Raw genomic sequence first — 22,792 nt, 5'->3', positions numbered from 1 at the left:
ACATTCTGGGAAGGCATCTGAAAGAATATTTAACACTTTATACTATTTAAACTGCAAATTGAATATAATCTTATAGTTTTAAAAAATGTAAGAGGTGTACTACAAGGATACTAGCTTTAATCTACCTAAATCCATACTAAATGAATGCTTGTTAGGCATAAAAAAGGAAACATCAAAATAACTTTAAAGTTTATATCTAGCAAACTATGTAAACAGTAAATTGAGTGAAAAACAATTCCCCTATTCTCTTTATTAATAAGGACAAAGCCTGGATAATTCCCATTCAATTCAAGAAATTGAAAGTAGATAAAAGCCAACAACTTATGGAGGAAAAAATCCAGAGAGTTGGTTAAAATTTTAAAATACAAGGCAACTCAAATGCAATCAGGTCTTTAAAAACATATTAACAACAATCAAGAACACATTAACAATACGGAAAATGAAATTTGTGATAAAGCAATAATTCTCAAGTATTTCATAAGCATTTGAGTCATTTGAGTATCTTGTTAAAATGTAAGTTCTGATTTAGTAGGTCTGAGGTGGCACCCAAATTTTGTATTTCTAATAAGCTCCTCTTGATGCTGAATGTGCCAGGTTGAAACTATAGTGTACTCCAGAAAAGCCATGCTCTTTAATCCTGATTTAGTATTGTCATGTGGGGTTTTTTTTATTAAGTTATTTCCATGGAGACATGACCTACTCAACTGTGGGTGGGACCTTTTGATTAGATGGTTTCCATGGAGATGTAAACCAAGGTGGGTCACTTATTGGAGTCCTTTAAGAGGGAACCATTTTATAAAAAGCTTTAGAGCTGACACAAACAGAGACTTTAAGAGATGCAGAAAGAAAACACCCCTGGGGAAGCCATTTGAAACAGAAAGCCAGAAGAGAAAGCTAGCAAATGTTGTCACCAGCTGACAGAGAAACCCTGAACATCATCAGCCCTTTCTTGAGTAAAGGTATTTTTATCTGGATGCCTTGGTTTGGAAATTGAGCTGCTGTATGCCATAGAACTGTAAATTCGTTAATTAATGAATTTCCTTTGTAAAAGCCAACCCATTTCTGGTATATTGCATTTCTGGCAGCATTAACAAATTGAAATACTGAATTTTTGGTCCACGAGTCAAGAGATGTAGGAAAAGTATAAAGACCAAGCTTGAAAAACTCTCCCAAAACACAGAGAATTGTACTCTATGAGAAGGAATATGATAAGTAGGAGGAACAAAAATATACGATCAATTTAATTAATGTAGGTATGCCAGAGAAAAATTCTCTAGGTATTCTAGAGGATTAAAAGCAATTATCAAAGAAAACTTCTCTAAACTGAAGAAAAGCCTAAGTCCATAGAATGAAGAGGCAGTATCCAAGTGTGATTCAAAATCATTGAAAGAATGGCACCTAATAACTTTTCAAAACATTCCAAATTTCATTAGGAAGCACACATATACACCCACAAAACACACAAGGATCCAGGCAACTAAAACAATTGCTACAAAGGAATTAGGGAGGGAGAAGGGAGGAGGGAGCAAAAGACTGGTCTCAGATTTCAACATACTAAACTTTGGGGGAAAAAAGGATATTAATTTACATGTAGATTTTGGTGGAAACAGTGATGCCTAAAAGATCTGATATCCAGTTAAGTTGTTGCTCATGTCCCAAAGCAAGAGAAAAATATTTCTGATATATATGTGCTCAGAAAATATTATGACAGACTTCATCAAGATGGTGGCATATGATGTCCTCAGAACATCTTCACTTAGAAAGACCTAAATAAAAGGGCAGAATTGAACTCTCTTGAAAATCTGAGGCATGATTTCAACTGTAGACCAACTCTACAAATGCCAAATTAAAGAGAAAAAACACTTAATAAAGGTAGGGCAGGAGTAAACCAAACTTCTCAGTCTGGACCCTTCCCCACACTAGGATCTACATGGTTTAAAGGGACACACCACGGCAGCACTCGGGCCCTAGAACAACCTGCTATAGGGACCAACCACAGAGCCACCCACAGCAGATTCCCATACACATTCAGGCACAGGGACACATAGCAAGGCCCCAGGAATCAGCATGCACACATTCAAAGCAGCCGCTCTAGAAACCAAAGCACCAATAGTGTAACTTTTGGCAAGTGTGCACACCTAAGGCCTAGACTCTAATTTCTAGTGCACTGAAACACTAAAATTGGGTGTCTTTGAACATCAACCAATCTGGCTGTATGGGTCAGGATCCCCTAATGCAGAAGTTACTAGAGGCAAAAAAAAAAAAAAAAAAAAAAAAAGCCACACAGAAAGGGGAAATTGAGCTGCTGTATGGCAGTACAAAGGCAGGGCTGAAAGCTAGAATGGAAAAATGGCCATTGTGTGAGAGAGGAATTGAGCAAATAATAGCTACAAGAGAGGAAAATGTGTATAAAAACAAAGGGAATAGCCCAGGAATCCCTGAGGAAGAACAGAGGAAAGGAATTCCAATCCCAGAGAGAAATAGGTCACACATACTAATGCAATCTTGGAAAATACTGCCTGCCCAAAGTAGGTACAAAAAGAAAAACCAAGATAGCCATTAATCACAGGCTACTGTAAAGCTTCAGTATAAACTGAATCAAGCATTGAAGAACTATAACATGCAGTGAAACTACACTAAAACCTTAGGCAAAAGCAAGAAGCTGATATCCAGAGTTAACACCATCAAAATAATCAAACACCCAGGCATCAACAAAAGATCACAAGTTATGGAAAGAAACAAGAAGAGATGGCCTAGTCAAGGGAACAAATTAAAATAAGAGAGGAAGGGTGGACCACGATGGCTCAGCAGGCAGAGTTCTTGCCTGCCATGCTGGAGACGTGGGTTCGATTCCCAGTGCCTGCCCATGCAAAAAATAAATAAATAAACAAAAATAAAATAAGAGAGGAAGCATAAATACTGGAACAACTAATCAAAGACATTCATTCAAATCTCCTAAGTCAATTCAATGAGCTAAGGGAAAATTGGGATATAGAAGAGGGTACTAAAGCATGTGTGAATAAAAAGAAGAATTGCAAAGTTTTGAAAAGAACATAAGAGAATTCACTGAGATGAAAAGCACAATAAAGGGGATTAAAAATATACTACAGGCATTTAACAGCAGGTTTGAATAGGGAGAAGAAAGAATCAGCAAACTCAAAGACAGAACAACCAAAATCAACCAGTCTGAAGAGCAGATAGGGAAAAGAAAGAAAAAAAAAAGTAAACAAAGACTAAGGAACCTGTATGATAAGAGTACCAACATAAGCATTATCGGTGTTCCTGAAGGAGAAGAAGGAAAAAGGTACAGGAAGAATATCTGAGGAAATAATGAATGAAAATTTCCCAAATCTGATGAAAAACATAAATATACCCGTCCAAGAACTAACAGACTCTAAACTAGATAAACCCAAATAGATGTCTGTCACATGGAAAGGCACATGGCCAGCATCTGCTGGTCCTTTGCTCCCAGGTTTCATTACTTTCAGCTTCTGGTTCCAGTGGCTTCTTCTCTTGACTTCTGTGGATCCTCTCTTAGCTTCTCTGGAGCTTTTCTCTCTCAGCTCCTCTTAATTTCATCTCTTAACTTCTGTATGTATTTTATCCTCTTATAAAGGACTCCAGAAAAAGAATCAAGACCCACCCTGAATGAGGCAGGTTACATTTCAATTGAAATAACCAAATTGTGGTTCCATCCACAATAGATCTAAACCCACAGGGATGGATTAAAAGACCATGGCCTTGGGTGGGCCACGGTGGCTCAGCAGGCAGAGTTCTTGCTTGCCATGCTGGAGACCCAGGTTCGTTTCCTGGTGCCTGCCCATGTGAAAAAAAAATAAAAAGGAATATGGCCTTTTCTGGGGTACATACAGCTTTAAACTAGACTAGCATGGAATAGTATGAAGAAGTGACAATCTCCAGTAAAGGTAATTGCATGTTTAAATGCAAAACCCAATATGTACCATCAGTAAGTCTTATCTTTGTTTCCTATAAGATTTAGAATACAATTGAATAGGAGTCATATTTCTATGTTATGGACATATAAAATATGAACAGGTAACATGTGACAAAAGCAACATAAAGAACGGAAATGGAGGGGTACAGGAGCAAGGAGTACATATGCTATTCAAGTTAAGTTGGTATGATTTAAAACTAGGACATTATCATTTTAGGTTGTTTAATATAAACCCTACAGAAAAAATATTTAAAATACATACAGAAATGTAAATGAGAAAGGGGTCACTAACTTATATCACAAAGATCAAATATACACAAAAGAAGCCTTCAGTAAAGGAAAGGAAGGACAAAAAAGATAAGATCTGCAACAAGCAAAGGGCAAAAAGTCTGTAACTGTAGAATTCAATATCCACTTTCATCAATGGATAGAGAATCTAGGTAAAAGACAAAGTGAGCAGAACAGGAAAATAACAAAGTTTAGAATGGAGATAAATGAAATAAATGATACAAAAAACAATAGAAAAAATCAATTAAACCTAAAATTGGTTCTTTAAAAAAAATCAATAAAATTGACAAACGTTTAGCTAGGCTAACAAAAAAATAAAAAAAAAAAGCACACATAACTAAAATCAAAATAAAAGAGGGGGCATTACTACCAACCCCACAGAAATAAAAAGATTATAAGAGGATAATATGGGGGGGTGTGAGGGTGTTTCAGTAGTAGAATTCTCACCTGCCATGTGGGAGACCTGGGTTCGATTCCCAGCCTATGCACTTCCAAGAATAAAACAAACAAGCAAAACAAATAAAAGAAAACCAAACAAACAAAAATTCAGCAAACAGTGATGTAATAACGAGATACATGGAAAAAGAATGAAATGTGACCCCTGCCATACAGCATACAAAAAAAGTCATGAAAAAGAGGATAATGTGAACAGCTGTATGCCAATAAATCAAACCTAGACGAAATGTACAAATTCCTGGAAACATTCTAACTTCTTCCACTGACTCAGGAAGGAATAAAAGATCTCAGCAGACCAATTACAAGTAAAGAGATTGAATCAGTCATCCAAAACCTGCCAACAACAAAAAAAGCCCATAAGCAGATGACTTCACTAGTGAGTTTAACAAACATTCTAAGAAAAATTAACACCATACCTGCTCAAACTCTTACAAAAAATAATTGAAGAGAAAGGAATACTTTCTAATTCATTCTTTGAGGCAAAGCATCACCCTAATAACAAAGCCAGATACAGATATGACAAAACAAGAAAATTATAGGCCAATATCCCTCATAAACATAAATGGCTAACATCATACTGAATGGTGAAAAACTGAAAACTTTTTTCCTAAGATGAGGAATAAGACAAAGATATCTAGTGTCACCACTGATATTCAATCCTCTACTGGGAATTCTAGTCCCAGCAATTAAGAAAGAAAAGGCATCCAAGTTGGAAAGGAAGTAGTAAAACCTTCTGTATATGCAGATGACATGATCCTATTTATACAGAAAATCCTGAAAAGTTTACAGCAAAGCTACTAGAGTTAATAAACAAATTCAACAAAATCTCAGGGTACAAGATCAACATGGAAAAATTAGTGGTGTTTCTGACACTAGTAATGAACAATGAAGAGTAAGTCTAGAAAAAAATTGCATTCAGAATACTAATGAAAAGAATCAAATATCTAGTAATAAACTTAGACAAGGATGTAAAAGACATTTACATGGAAAACAAGAAAACATTGCTGAAGAAATTAAGGAAGACCTAAATAAATGGAAGGGCATTCCTTATTCATTGTTTGGAAGAGTAAATACTATCAAGAGGTCAATTCTATCTTAAGCAATTTACAGATTCAACACTATCCCAATCAAAAGTCCTACAGACTTCTTGCCAGAAATGGAAAAGCCAATCATCAAGTTCATATGGAAGGGTAAGAGGAATAGCCAAAGCCATCTTGAGAAAGAAGAACTAAGTTGGAGGACTCACTCTTCCTGATCACAAGGACAGACACATCAACCAATGGAATTGAATTGAAAGTTCAAATATAAAACCTCACATCTATGGATGACTGATTTTTTGATGAGGGTGAGAAACAATACTCTCCTCACCAATGGGTACTAGGAAAATTGGATAGCAATGTGGAAAAAAAGAAGGTGGACCCCTACCCCACACCATATAAAAAAATTAACTCAAAATAGACCAAAGACCTAAATATAAGAACCAAAACTATTAGAAGAAAACATAGGGAAACATCTTCAAGACCTTGTGTTGGGCCTTGGTTTCTTAGACTTCATACTAAAAACATAAGCAACAAAAGAAAAATCAGGTAAATGTAACAATCAAAATTAAAAATGTGCATCAAAAGACTTCTCAATAAAGTAAAAAAATAACTGACATAATGCTAGAAAATATTTGGAAACTACATAGGTGATAAGGGTCAATATCTATAATATATAAAGGACTCCTACAATTCAACAATAAAATAAACCTAATTTTTAAAGGGCAAAAGACTTGAATAAACATTTATCCAAAGAGGATATACAAATGGCCGATAAAAACAGGAAAAGATGCTTAATGTCATTAGTCATCAGGGAAATGCAAATCTAAGCTACAACGAGATTCCATCTCATACCCACTAGAATGACTACTATTTTTAAAAAATGAAAACTAACAAGTGTCAGAGAGGACGTGGAGAAATAAACACGTACAGTGTTGGGAGGAATGTAAAATGGAGCAGCCACTGTGGAGGACAGCTTAACGGCTTCTTAGGAAGTTAAGTATTGAATTACCATATGACCTAGCAACAAATTTCTAGGTATATAATCAAAAGAATTGAAAGCAGATACTCAAACAGATATTTGCACACTTATGTTCACAGCGGCATAATTCACAATTGCCAAGTGTCCCTCAACAGATGGATGGATCAACAAAGTGCACCATACACATGCAATCAAATATTATTCAGCCATAGAAAGGAATGAAGTTCCACTGCATGCTACAATATGGATGGAACTCAAAGGCACCAGGTTGGTGAAATAAGATACAAAAGGACAAATACCATAAGAACTCACTTATATGAAATAAGAAAATATGCAAATATAGGAGACAGGCATGTGTTTCTTCTCTGAACAAGAAAAAAAAGGCAACTTAAATTCAAACTAAAAATATTTTCCAAGAATGATACAAATACAAAGCAAAGTAAACTATGGAATGGGTCTGAGTAATAAATGGAACATAAAAGGAGAGAGAGAGAGAGAGAACCCCTTAGGCTTACCCTTTGGAAGATTAACACTCCCCTTCAGGGGCATAACTCTTGAATTGCACAGCTTTCTCTAAGAGCTCAATATTCCAACCACATATGTAGGTGGTTATTTACAAACCTATTATATTAAAATGAAGTCTATCAACTTTTCACTTTCACAATCAATTTATAGATAAACCATGAAAGATTAAATTATAATTAGAAATTAGAATGCCAAAAACTGTCCTCTGTAAAGGTGGCAATATAGCTAATAGAAGTCAGATGGTAAAGAAATGGGGACACAAAGACTGTTGAGTAAGAAACATTTCCCCGCCTTAAATAATAAAGAGTCAAAATGTTTAAAGCTGATGAATCAAGAAGTCAACAACATCTAAATATTTTTTTAAATTATAGAGGTCATGCATATAAGAAAAAAAGCAAAAATTGAGAGGGATTTGAAAAGGAAAAGTAAGAGTGGCATAAGTAAGTTAAATCTTAATCTTTCACATTGAAAAGCCATTAGGTAATGTCTACAGTTTATAAATTATGAATGAAAGACAAACCTATTATTTAGAGTTATGAAAATACCTGAAGAAATAAAAACAGTGAAAAGTATTCAAAACCAGTTACCACTAAAACATTGGACTAGAGGTAGGGATACTGAAGAAAGATCTTATTATCCATTTGATGACCTTCTAGAATATTTGAATTCTTATTTCCAGGTACAGATGTCACGTTTAGGATGTTTTTAAAAAAAAGAAGCAAAAGTTACCATCCACAATTAAATTACACATTAGGTGCCAAATAGTATAACAGAAAATATCAAACACAAAATTTATCAGAGAGATACATAGAAATTGACTAAAATTCCATCTTAAAAGAAAACTAATTTATCACATTCTATAAAAATCAAATAAACCACAATTAATTAAATATTAATTTGACTTAATAAATATTTACTTGGCATGCTTTACAGACTATAGAATTTTAAAATAGCTATGAAATATTTATAAAAAATGGATCATGTAATTATCACATAATAAATCTCAGGACTTCCAAACAGTTGAAATTGTAGACTATCTTCCTTAATCACAATGAAATAAAAATAGAAATTAATTTCAAAATCATTTAATATCCTCTGAACAAGAGTTTTTAAATCAATCTCCTAATTATTTATTGAATAGGAAATTTAAATAGTAAGTAAAGCCTATTTAAAGATAATGAAAATAAGTAAAAGTATTTGGATTTCTGGCAAATCTGTACTCAAAAGCAGAGCAAACTTTACAGGAGCTCTGAAGGAAAACACAATAAATGGGTAACTGCGGGTGCTTCCTAGAGAGGTGCTAAAAGATAGGCAAAGTGAAGAAAGAGACTTACTGTTCTCTGTATACCATTTTGCATTTTGAACACTGTACCCTTTGCATAAAGGCCACAAAATACAAAACTACTTTTAAATTAATTTATAGACTTACTATTTTCACTAGTAACCAAGAATTTTGTTTTAAATTAGCTATTTAAACAACTGCAAGGAAAGTAGGAAGGAAAAATAAATAAAGATCTAAGCAGAAAACTAATGAATTTTAAAACAATAAAACAAATAGATGGACCAATAAATAGGTAGAAGAGGTGGTTCTTCAGGGGAAAAAGTTTCAAAAATTGACAAATTTCTAACAAACCTAAATTTTAAAAAAGAAAGAAAATTAGAAAAAAAGAGAGGAAATAAAATAGTTGACCCTGTACCAAAAACCATGAATTGTGTTTCAAGCCTAGATCATCTCATTTGATTTTATTTGCCAACAGGTAAGTCATGTTTTAAGAATTTAAGAGAATTCAATGCATGAACAAATCTAGAAATATCAATAATACTGACAATTTTCTTGAAACACGAATTAATAAAACTGATTTAATGCCTAGAAAAGTGGAACAGATGGATAACTACAGACTATATTGTAAATGTATTCAAGGAATAATTTGCAAAATTGGTCCAAGACCCAGACAATGTTATTGGCAAGGCTTTCAAGCTTTCAAGAAATCAATAACATCCGTGTTGTATAATCTAATCATAGTTTACACAATTATGAAAGGCCATTCCAATTCATTTGATAAGATCACAATAACCCTGATATCAAAGTCTGACAATGACTAGTATTTTCCAAAGAAGATTTTGTGGAAATTAGTGTCATTTTCTGAGGATGAAAAATGTGGATTAGTTTGAGAAACACTCTCAAAGATTCATAGCAAGTATCAATATATATAAAGGGTTCTGAAGTAAAGAAATGTGTTAAAATGTGTTAATCTATTCTTCTCAAATGTATTTGACCATGGAACATTTTATTTCTCCTTGCATTTCTTTCTAGAATACAAATGAAGAAATGCTACTCCAGACAAATCTCATGTATGAATTTGATTGTGAAATCCTAAATAAGGAACCAGTGAAATGAAGTGAAGTATATTAAAATAATAAGCCAGCATGATCAAGTAGGGATTACTCAAAAAATGCAAGGAGTATCTAATATTAGAAAATATATTAATATAGCACTTCACATCGTTAGGCCCAATAAAAAGACCATATAGTTATCAAAAAAGGATAAAAGATCATTTGATAAAATTCCACACTTTTTTGTCTTATTTTTAAGTCTCCTAGAGAACTAGGAAGCAAAATATATTTTCCTAATCTCTCTTAGAGCAATTGCCAGTACCTCTTAACAATAAAATACTAAAGGCATAATCATTAAAATTTGAAGGCTGAAGAAGATGTCCAGAATTACCATTAATTTGCAAGAAAAGAAATAACATATAACTATTTTAGAAAAGGATAAGAATTATAATTATTTACACAAGATAATATGATTGTTCTAGAAAATATAAGGGAATGAGGCAAAAACTTAATACTCAGTAAACTGGGTAATTATAAAATAATACATATTTTAATAATGCATATATAAAATATGTATTCAAAATTCAGTGGATTTTCTACATACTAGCAATAACCAGTTTAAAATGTAATAGGGAAGGAAGGCCCAATTCACAATAGCAATGAACTATGAGTTACTTAAGCAAAACCTTAGTAATTTAAAATATGCTCCTGGAAGAGAAGATTAAACAATAGAAAATGTCAGTTATTCCCTAATTAAATTATATTTTTGACAAAATGCCAAGCATTTTGCTCGGCAAATACTGCATGTGAGAATAGCTAAAACAAACAAACAAAAAACCCACAAATGAAATCAGTGGAAATATACCCAAAGTAGACATTATATTGTATTTTAATCCTTTAATAATTAAAACAGTATAATGAGGGTATAAGAATCAATAGATAGATCAGTACAACAAAATAGGACCGGAACAGACCCTGTATCCAAAATAACAATATATGACAAAGTACACATCACAAGCCTATATGAAAAAAAAAGAACTGGATTACTCAATAAATAGTTTATGTAAATCTGGCTAAACTATTTTGGAAGAAACAAAAATCAAATTATAGTCTCACCTATCACCATACAAAAATGAATTTCAAATAATTTTAGACTTAAGCGAAAATATAATTTTTAAAGCAAATTAGGTAAATATTTGCCAAATTTCAGAGAAGAATTTCCTAATAATATCACTGGAAGGACTCGCAGGATAAAATGGTTCGATGGCATTTGGATCATGAAACCTGACTCTCAAAACCCTGAATGAAATGAAATGAACAAAAATAATGAACGATCAGCCAGATATGCACCAGCAGTACTCAAACAAGGAAGGGACACAACCTCATATCATGGTGCCTGAATAGCAAAAACCAGGGAGAGAGAAAAGATTTGGGGAATCAAAAAGCAGCTACTCCTCAGAAGCAGTTCCAGTGGAAAAGGATGAATGGATAAACTTTACAAAAGTCACCCCAATATTACCTAATAGTAGCCAATCTGGAGTAAAGTTCCCTATTCAATCAATCATGTAATTTGCTAATATATATGACTTATTTACATTGTTCCAAGTACTAGTCACTTAACCTTGAGAATACTGAACTAAAAGAATTTTCCTTTGTATAGGAATCAATTTTGAAAAAAATCTATTTCTTTACAAACAAGTGCTATATGTTCTCTGTAGAAAATCTGGGACATAAAGATAATCAAAAGAAGGTCTCTCTGGGTATAACCGTCATTAACTGTTTGGTGTATATATGCATAAATATACCAAAAATCATAATCTACCTATGGTTTCATAGATTGTTTTTCTAAAAACTTTATCATGTACCTCTTTCATTTTCCATAAATCTATCATTTCAATGCTTGCATAATGTTCCCTCATATACATAATCAATTTGTTTGATCAGTTCCCTATTTGTGGACCTTTAAATTAGTTTCAGATAGCTATCCCTAAACAAACACCTTGGTACACTTGTCAGATCATTTCCTTCAGAAAAATTCCTAGAAGTAGAATTGCTGGGAAAGAAAGTATAAACACCTTGAAGATTTTCAACACACACTGCAAAACTGCACTCCAGAAAGGTTGTACTAAATCACACTTCTACCCCACAAACCAACAGTGGGAAGTGCCTGTTTCCTTTAGCCAACACCCAGCAATGTAATATTTTCTTGATTACTGTGCCCTTGCATTTCCCTACTGCTCAGATTCTTTACCAGACTGATGAGTCCCAGGCTGGTGGAAGAACAAGCCTTTCAAACTCTAGACTTCTTCCCCCTTTATAATAGCAGCCTTAGAAGTCTTTGTGATTTATTGAAAAATCGACCTAACAATTTTCAGATCAGGATGGAAGACTGCAAACTTTTGAGTTCTGATCCTTGCTAAGATATCAAAGCCCTGGTCCTGATCCAGATCTGAGACAGACACAGATAGATTAATCTACAAAGGTAGTTTCAAGCTTTTCATACAGCCATCATCCCATCACTCTCAATGTATGAGTTTTTCTTGACTGCTCTGTGAGAGTTGAACTAGCTTCCCAGAGAAGGGAGGGAGGCCAGTCTATTACCACTAAACAGGTGTATACAAAATCTCATGTTCTGGGTACTGGAGAATAAGGCAAAAATGGGTAAAGTACTTGAGAAACAAACATCTTAATCAAAACAAGACATTCAACAGCAATTATTGAACAACTTTGTGCCAGGCCCCATACAGACATTTAGATATAAAGCTGAATGAGACATATCTAGCAAGAGAGGCAGAAACCAAATAAAAATAACCACTACTATTATATTTGATATGAATTATAAAAAAAAAAAAGCATAGACAAATGTACCAACTACCATGGAAAATACAGAAGTAAGAGTAGTTGATTCTGTGAGTAAGGTTCAGAGAAGGCTTCTCAGAGAAGGTGACAAATGCACTGGGTCTTTAAAAATGCATAGGAATTGTCTAGAAGGAGAAGCTGCAGAAAGGCATTTCAGGAAGAAGGAACCAGAGATGGAAGCCTTGTTATCTGACATTGCTCACAGAGAACACTACTACTCCACAGTCAAGGTGTTCTACCATTTACATCATATAATGGTAAGCTGTTGCAAAACTGTCTTTTCTAAAAATAATGTGTAACACTTTTTAAATTTTCAGTTATTCGTATATAAATATTTCTCTGGTACCTGTTTTCATTTTGCCAATAGTAGGAAGTAGCAACTAATCAAAAAATACAAAACTCAGAAAAAAACTAAATTCAGTTTTTTTTAAATATGTGCTATGCTTATGGTTTAATGATTTAGCATATTGCCATATTTTTTATGGATAAGATTGTCCCTGGATCATATGATAGAGAAAAATATAAAGCTTTTGTGTATTTTTAAAAAAGAAACAGGAAAAAAGTTTGAGAAACAAAGAACTACGTGTGGATGAAGGTGAAAATTTGGAAGATAAAAATATACAAAGATAAGGTATAACGTAATACTTGGAAAGGCCTAGTAAGCCATGCTAAGAAATTAAGGTTACTTAATGCAAAGAAATAACATTAATTACGTGGAGGACATTTTGTGTTTGTTGTTGTTTCGTAGACAAAAATAAAAAAACAAAAACAAAAAACCCTCTGAAAATAGCATAAATTCAATAGAAGAAATTGAAGCTTACTGTAGCAGTACAGGAAAAAAAAGGACCAAAGCTTATAATAAACTGGGGTAGGCAGACATAAATATTGAAAACAGTATATTGTCATCACGTGCTAATTCATTGATTTCTGGCAAATTTTAAACCAGTATAGGCTTAAACATCAAAGAAAAAGAGTAAAGAGATTTTTGTCAAAATGAAATCCATAAATTGCTGCCTGTCATTGTTTTTCTCACTCAGAGATTCACAGACAGCAAGGCAGAAGGGGCCTTACAGATTACACTTTAGTGTACTTTTGTGCACACGAAACTCATTAGGTCTGCTTGTTAGAATACAGATTCTGATTCTGAAGGCCTGAATAGAGTCCAAGAATTTCTGGACTTCTAACAAACTCTTCTGGTGATTCTTGACGTATGTGATCCAAAGGGCCTATTTTGAGAATCACCAATCTGATGCAAGCCCCTCAACTGTCAGTTGCGAAAGCCGAGGCCAAGAAAATAAAAGTGATGAATGTAATTTCGGACAGTTCCAGAATCAGAGTCCTGGACTCCCAATCCCCAATTACCATTACACTACACCTCAGTGACTGCCTCAAACAACCCAGAGCCAACTCAGGTTCAGCTGGATGAAAGCAGAATAGCCAATCTATAGCAACACACGACTGAATTCTGAAAGCAAGATTTTTCTCGGGTGTTTTGCTGGGCATACACATGTGGTTGATAACACATTCACCTCAGCAGTAGGCCTCTCTCAAAGTTTGTTCACACTGTTGTAGGCTTTTAATTTCCACTTTTCTTTCTATGCATTGGACACCACCGGTTGACTCACTCAAAGAAGGAGCCCAGCCAGTTGCAAATGCACCAATTCCCAGGTATCAGCCATGGCATGTAACTTACAACCCAAGAGTCAGAAACTACTGGGAAATGTGTTGGAACATAATGCTTGGCTGTTAAAGCTGTGGAGCTGAAAGATGCTAAAACTCTACGACAAACTACTTAGCCAATCACTATAATGAGAGCTTTCCTACCCATCTCAGAGAGCTCCTGAAGCAGTTAGCTGTGAAATTGCTTTGACAAGGTTTTAAAGTACTACTCAGAAAATAAGAAATATGTGAAATCCTTCTTTGTATACTTTAGCTGTCATTACTGGGTACCTGGAGAGGTACAGGTACAGGGCAAGGTACAGGTCAGTGGAAGCTTCAGGAAGAAAAGTGCATTTGGTTGGGCTTTGAAAGAAGGGGAAATTGTTATTGATGCAGTGGCAGTAAAGATAAATAAAATAAGGGGGACAGAAGCAGAGTCTATGGGGGCTCAACCTGGTTAGACTCCTGAGAGAAATTAATTTCTTTATTCTTAAGGGCTCTTGGCTTTTACAAGGCATAATGTTCTAAGAAATCAAAGAACTTGCTCACAATGAATTCTGGCTACATGCTAAAGTTCTTGCTATATACTTCATTTAAAGCATTGTTTATATTTAATATTAGGTACAGATTTATTTTTAGGTAAGATTTTTTTGTTGCTATCAAACAGCATCTCTCAGTTTTTGCATTTCTTGGCCCCAGCATATCATATTAATGAGTTTTATGCTACACTCATGTTTTCACTCTATAAGAAACACACTGCTTGTTTTTCTTCTATGTAAACAGACCAAGTAGACTTTCATCAAGTCATAATCAAATAACATTTTATTAAGCCCCCACTTGTAACCGTCATGTAACACTGCAGTGAGTTAAGGAGGCTGAGTGAAGAAAGGACAAGTTCACATTGCAGCTACTTTCAGAAATCAGGGAGAGTTTTAAAAGGCAAATATTTGTTAAGCTTTAAGTACAGTTTTTTCAATAAGCTGATGGAAATCGAAATGAACCTTTATAGTCCTTTAATTCAAGATCTGCTTAAAAGCACCACTTCCTATTCAAAGCAAAAATACTCCTACAATAACAGCCTTTACATATGGCCACATCATATTGCTTGAAAATGCTCAGTTATGAGATGCTCATTCCTTCAAATGATGGTTCATTACATTTTTGTATAATTTTAATTTTAGTAATTCTCCTTTATTTGGTATTTATCAGTTCATCTCTCTGTGGCATAGTTCAGTGAAGAAGGCAAGAGTCATACAGAATTGAGTATGACTCCAGGCGGGCCACGGTGGCCTAGTGGCAGAGTTCTCACCCACTGTATTAGTTAGGGTTCTCTAGAGAAACAGAATCAACAGGGAACACTTGCAAATATAAAATTTATGAAAGCGTCTCACGTGACCGTAGGAACGCAGAGTCCAAAATCCACAGGGCAGGCTCCGAAGCCGATGACTCCAATGGATGGCCTGGATGAACTCCACAGGAGAGGCTCAACAGCCAAAGCAGGAATGCAACCTGTCTCCTCTGAGTCCTCCTTAAAAGGCTTCCCATGATTGGATTTAGCATCACTAATTGCAGAAGACACTCCCCTTTGGCTGATTACAAATGGAATCAGCTGTGGATGTAGCTGACGTGATCATGACCTAATCCTATGAAATGTCCTCATTGCAACAGACAGGCCAGCGCTTGCCCAATCAGATGAACAGGTACCACAGCTTGGCCAAATTGACACCTGTCCCTAACCATGACAGTCCACCCCTTGTCAACTTGGCACATATATATATATATATATATCACCTTAGACCATACTTAATTTCCAAATGAAAACAAGCACACATTTTTTCTTTTACCTGACAATACTCAACTGTCCTGCATATAACTGGAAACACATTAAATCTCTCCAGAATAGTGTGCAAATCCTTGGGCAACATTCATTCTTAAACTTGATATCTTACAACTTAAATAGTATAACACAAACAAAACAGCATTACAGTCCTCGTTTCTGTAACTGATCATGTGGTCGAAGTTCATATTTATCACTACCTTCTTCCACTACCCATTCCATGTTCCCTTTCCCCTCAGTAAGCACTTCAGCTGGCCGTGGTTCTTTGCCTGGTGGGGTGACCCAAACCTTCATTCCTGAAGTCTCAGAGCCATTAGTGGTCCTGTCTGGATTGTGTTGTTGCAGTTTTCCATTGATTTTAATCACAGGGCATGGTAGTACTAATAGACGCCCCAGGGGATCTCCTATATTCCAAGAAAACTCTTCTTTACCTCCATTATGTAGTTGCAGTCCTACTTCCTTCTGATAGTCAGGGTCAATTACCCCAGACAATAATGTAATCCCCTTCTTGGTGTGTTGATCCAGAGGCATAAGTAGCCCAAAGTGGCCAGGTGGCAATCTTAACTTCCAGTTCAGTGGTATCACTGTTGTTTCTCCCGGGGAAAGCACACCCCATTTTGGAACTAAAACCTGTAGACCAGCAGAACTCAGGGTAGCAGGGACAGGAAGCAAAAATTTTCCCAGTGGATCACTAGGAGTAATAGTGAGTGGCACCACACCCATTTCCACCCCTTGGTTCCTGGACCCATAGATCCTGGCTATGGGAGAAACAGCACCATACAGCGGACGCTGATTCAGAGCATACACAGCTTCCTGGAGAACATTACCCCAGCCTTTCAAGTTTTTGCCACCTAGTTGGCACCGTAATTGAGTTTTCAAAAGGCCATTCCACCGTTCTATCAATCCAGCAGCTTCTGGATGATGGGGAACATGGTAAGACCAGAGAATTCCATGAGCATGTGCCCATTCCCGCACTTCATTTGCTGTGAAGTGTGTTCCTTGATCCGAAGCAATGCTATGTGGAATACCATGACGATGGATAAGGCATTCTGTAAGCCCACGGACAGTAGTTTTGGCAGAAGCATTGCATGCGGGGAACGCAAACCCATATCCAGAGTATGTGTCTATTCCAGTTAGAACAAATCGCTGCCCCTTCCATGAAGGGAGTGGTCCAATGTAATCAACCTGCCACCATGTAGCTGGCTGGGCACCTCGGGGAATGGTGCCATATCGGGGGCTGAGTGTGGGTCTCTGCTGCTGGCAGATTGGGCACTCAGCAGTGGCTGTAGCCAGGTCAGCCTTGGTGAGTGGAAGTCCATGTTGCTGAGCCCATGCATAACCTCCATCCCTACCACCATGACCACTTTGTTCATGAGCTCATTGGGCAATAACAGGAGTTGCTGGGGAAAGAGGCTGACTGGTATCCATAGAACGGGTGATCTTATCCACTTGATTATTAAAATCTTCCTCTGCTGAAGTCACCCTTTGGTGTGCATTCACATGGGACACAAATATCTTCATGTTTTTAGCCCACTCAGAAAGGTCTATCCACATACTTCTTCCCCAGACCTCTTTGTCACCAATTTTCCAATTATGCTCTTTCCAAGTCCCTGACCATCCAGCCAAACCATTAGCAACAGCCCATGAGTCAGTATACAAACGCACCTCTGGCCAGTTTTCCTTCCAAGCAAAATGAACAACCAGATGCACTGCTCGAAGTTCTGCCCACTGGGAGGATTTCCCCTCACCACTGTCCTTCAAGGACACCCCAGAAAGGGGTTGTAATGCTGCAGCTGTCCACTTTCGGGTGGTACCTGAATATCGTGCTGAACCATCTGTAAACCAGGCCTGAGTTTTCTCTTCCTCAGTCAATTCACTGTAAGGAACACCCCAAGAGGCCATAGCTCTGGTGTGGGAAAGAGAAGGTAATGTGGCAGCAGGAGTGGAAACCATGGACATTTGGGCCACTTCTTCATGTAACTTACTTGTGCCTTCAGGACCTGCTCTGGCTCTATCTCGTATATACCATTTCCACTTTACAATAGAGTGCTGCTGTGCACACCCAACTTTATGGCTTGGTGGATCAGACAACACCCAACTCATGATAGGCAACTCAGGTCTCATGGTAACTTGGTGGCCCATGGTTAAGCATTCAGTCTCTACTAAGGCCCAGTAGCAGGCCAAAAGCTGTTTCTCAAAAGGAGAGTAGTTATCTGCAGCAGATGGTAAGGCTTTGCTCCAAAATCCTAAGGGTCTGCGTTGTGATTCTCCTATAGGGGCCTGCCAAAGGCTCCAGACAGCATCTCTATTTGCCACTGACACTTCCAGCACCATTGGATCTGCTGGATCATATGGCCCAAGTGGCAGAGCAGCTTGCACAGCAGCCTGGACCTGTCGCAGAGCCTCCTCTTGTTCAGGTCCCCACTCAAAATTAGCAGCTTTTCTGGTCACTCGATAAATGGGCCGGAGTAGCACACCCAAATGAGGAATATGTTGTCGCCAAAATCCAAAAAGACCCACTAGGCGTTGTGCCTCTTTTTTGGTTGTGGGAGGGGCCAGATGCAGCAATTTATCCTTCACCTTAGAAGGGATATCTCGACATGCCCCACACCACTGGACACCTAGAAATTTTACTGAGGTAGAAGGCCCCTGTATTTTTGTTGGATTTATCTCCCATCCTCTGACACGCAAATGCTTTACCAGTAAATCTAGAGTAGTTGCTACTTCTTGCTCACTAGGTCCAATCAACATGATATCATCAATATAATGGACCAGTGTGATGTCTTGTGGGAGGCAGAAACGATCAAGTTCTCTGCGAACAAGATTATGACATAGGGCTGGAGAGTTGATATACCCCTGAGGGAGGACAGTGAAAGTATATTGCTGACCTTGCCAGCTGAAAGCAAACTGTTTCTGGTGGTCCTTACTAATAGCTATTGAGAAAAAAGCATTTGCCAGATCAATAGCTGCATACCAGGTACCAGGGGATGTATTGATTTGCTCAAGCAATGATACTACATCTGGAACAGCAGCTGCAATTGGAGTTACCACCTGGTTGAGTTTACGATAATCCACTGTCATTCTCCAAGACCCATCTGTTTTCTGCACAGGCCAAATAGGAGAGTTGAATGGGGATGTGGTGGGAATCACCACCTCTGCATCTTTCAAGTCCTTAAGAGTGGCAGTAATCTCTGCAATCCCTCCAGGAATACGGTATTGCTTTTGATTTACTATTTTGCTTGGTAGGGGCAGTTCTAGTGGCTTCCACTTGGCCTTTCCCACCATAATAGCCCTCACTACACGAGTTAGAGAACCAACGTGGGGATTCTGCCAGTTGCTCAGTATGTCTATGCCAATTATACATTCTGGAACTGGGGAAATAACTACAGGATGGGTCCAGGGGCCCACTGGACCCACTGTGAGACGGACCTGAGCTAAAACTCCATTGATCACCTGGCCTCCATAAGCCCCCACTCTGACTGGTGGTCCAGAGTGACGTTTTGGGTCCCCTGGAATTAATGTCACTTCTGAACCAGTGTCTAATAATCCCCAAAATATCTGATCATTTCCTTTTCCCCAATGCACAGTTACCCTGGTAAAAGGCCGTCGGTCTCCTTGGGGAAGACTTAGAGGAAGATTAACAGTATAAATTTGTGGCAGTGTAATAGGTTTCTCCCCCATAGGGACCTGGCCTCCCCTTCATTCAAGGGGCTCAGGGTCTGTAAACTGTTTCAAGTCTGGAAATTGGTTAAGGGGCCGTGACTCTGTGTTTTTGTAATTCAGGTTAGACTTCTGTTCCCTTGACCTAGAACTCTTTTGTTTATACAGCTCCAACAAGAATTTAGTAGACTGCCCTTCTATTGTATTTCTAGGCACCCCATGATTTACTAGCCAATGCCACAAATCTCTGCGTGTCATATAATTTTGATGCCTCCTTTGAGTTTGTTGTCTATTATAATAGCCGCGTCTACCCTGTCTTTGGTGATTAAGTGCTGCCACCTGGCTTCTGCCAACTCGGGATCCTGTCATCCCCATTGTGTTTAAGGATTCCAGCTCAGTGACAGCAGTTCCTACAGTAATATCTGACCTACAGAGAAGTGCAACCACAGAGCTCTTGAGGGATGATGGTGCTAGTCTCACAAATTTATTTCTCACTGTTCTGGTAAAAGGTGCATCCTCTGGACATTCCTGGGGTGTAAGAGCAGGCTTTGCATGATAAATCCACTCTAACATCCCAATCTCTCTAAGCCTCTGGATCCCCTCATCTACATTATACCAGGGCAGTTCTGGCATTTCAACCTCAGGTAATGTTGGCCACCTTTTGATCCATGTTTCAACCAACCACCCAAACAAGCTGTTAACACCTTTTCTAACTGCTCTAGCTATAACATTGAATGCAGAATCTCTGCTTAGTGGGCCCATATCAATAAATTCAGCCTGATCCAGCCTTATATTCCTCCCACCATTATCCCACACTCTTAAAATCCATTGCCACACATATTCCCCTGATTTCTGTCTATATAAATTGGAAAACTCACACAGTTCTTTTGGAGTATAACGTACCTCCTCATGTGTGATACTTTGTACCTCACTTTTAGGGGCCTGTTGGGACTTTAGTCTAGTTATAGGTCTAGAAGAAATGAGGGGTGGTGGGGGTGGGTCATGAAAAGAATTAGAAATATCTTCCAAGCCATTTGCTTCAGGGCTTTCATTTGCAGTTTCATCTGGTGAAACAGGATTAATAACTCTAGGGCTAATCCCTTCAGGAGGAGGTTGGGTGGCCAATTCCTCAAGGCAGGCTGGAGGTGGGGCGGCTATGTCCTCAGGGCAGACTATTACAGGGTTATCTAAAGAAGGCTCAGCATGGCTAGGGTTTCAGCCTCACCCCCAACATCATTATCAATCCATATGTCACCATCCCATTTTTCAGGGTCCCACTCCTTTCCAATCAATGCCCTCACTTTAACGGCAGACACCATGCAAGACTGAGATTTCAGTTTACGTTGTAAAGTTGCTACTCTAACAATAAGATTCTGAGTCTGATTTTCAGAGATCTCAAGTCTATGGCTACAGGAAATAAAATTTTCCTTCAGGATACTCATAGAAACCTCTACATCTTTCAGACGGTGCTTAAGCTTCTTGTTTGAAACCTTAAGCCCATCCCTTTCACCCTTTAATGTAGACAGTGTATCTAACAACAACCAACCAACATCTCTATAACTCTTATTTCTACAAAACTCTGTAAAGGTTTCAAAAACATTATCCCCCAGAGTCTGGCTTCATACAAGCGAAGCATTAGGAGAATCGAATGATGATATTTTGACTATCTCCTTTGCCAACTCAGTCCATGGATTGGGAGTGTCATTCTGATTACGGGAATCAGAGTCCTTAGTGTCTCTGAGCCCAGTCAGAGTAGAAAACCATTTATAAAAACCCATTTTTAAGATTCTGTTCCTTAAGAACCACTCCTGGTACCAAGATGTATTAGTTAGGGTTCTCTAGAGAAACAGAATCAACAGGGAACACGTGCAAATATAAAATTTATGAAAGTGTCTCACGTGACCGTAGGAACACAGAGTCCAAAATCCACAGGCAGGCTCCAAAGCCGATGACTCCAATGGATGGCCTGGATGAACTCCACAGGAGAGGCTCAACAGCCAAAGCAGGAATGCAACCTGTCTCCTCTGAGTCCTCCTTAAAAGGCTTCCCATGATTGGATTTAGCATCACTAATTGCAGAAGACACTCCCCTTTGGCTGATTACAAATGGAATCAGCTGTGGATGTAGCTGACGTGATCATGACCTAATCCTATGAAATGTCCTCATTGCAACAGACAGGCCAGCGCTTGCCCAATCAGATGAACAGGTACCACAACTTGGCCAAGTTGACACCTGTCCCTAACCATGACACCCACCGTGCCAGAGACCCGTGTTTGATTCCTGGTGCCTGTCCATGTAAAAAAAAAAAAAAAACATTGAGTATGACTCCCAGTTCTGCTGCTTATACTCTGTGACCTTGAATAGCTTCTTTAAAATCTCTGGGTTCCAATTTCTTCTCCTATACAATGAGGATACTAACTCCCCATCTAACTTGGTTATTTTTGTATGTATTTAATTACATGTGAAAAGTACTTAGCAATTTACCTGAACATAAAGGTGCCCAATAAATAATGTGTATTATTCTGAACATTTGTTCTAGCTCTCTTATTTGCTGCTACATGTTAATCTCTCTTTCAAATGCACATGATAGTCCTTCAAATATATGATGATGGTGAACTTTTCCCTTACTGAAACTATTCTTTAACTGCTAATCATCTTCAGTTTCTGCTTTCTTTGATGATGCCATTTAATCTCAAACCATTTGCTACTGGGGGTCATACGGATAGTCCAACATAATGGGCTATGGAGGGGCAGTTGAGTGATTCAGCAGTTGGGAAATTGTCCAACTAATGGATGTGAAACAATCCAGATCAACACTTCTGTCAAATTATTACAAGATGAGAGAATTGAACCCAAATATAACATTAATCACAATCAATATAAATGGAGGAGATTATGTGCTTAAAAGACAAATATTGTCAGACTGGAGTTAAAAATAAAATGCAACTGTAAGTTATTTGCAAAAGACACCTCTATCACTTAAAATACAAAATTTGAATGTAAATTTTATGAAAAAGAAATATCAATAAAATGCCAATAAAAATTGGTAAATTATCAATAGCAGACAAAATAGGCTTAAAAGCAAAAGTACTACTGGATACAAAGAGGATCACTATATAAAAGGTTCAATTTTCCAGAAAGATGTAACAACTTGAAACAATTTTACATGTATATGTACTTAATAACATATTGAACATATT

General features: G+C 37.3%; 1 protein-coding gene across 4 annotated transcripts in view; it reads right to left on the bottom strand.

Moving 5' to 3' along the window:
* The window catches only part of CPQ (carboxypeptidase Q), a 570,439-nt gene that overhangs the window by 448,557 nt on the left and 99,090 nt on the right, over positions 1-22,792 (bottom strand). The window lies entirely within an intron of this gene.

The sequence above is a fragment of the Tamandua tetradactyla genome, chromosome 6, assembly GCF_023851605.1.
Source record: "Tamandua tetradactyla isolate mTamTet1 chromosome 6, mTamTet1.pri, whole genome shotgun sequence".
NCBI lineage: Eukaryota > Metazoa > Chordata > Mammalia > Pilosa > Myrmecophagidae > Tamandua > Tamandua tetradactyla.
This window is presented reverse-complemented; position numbering and strand designations above follow the sequence as displayed.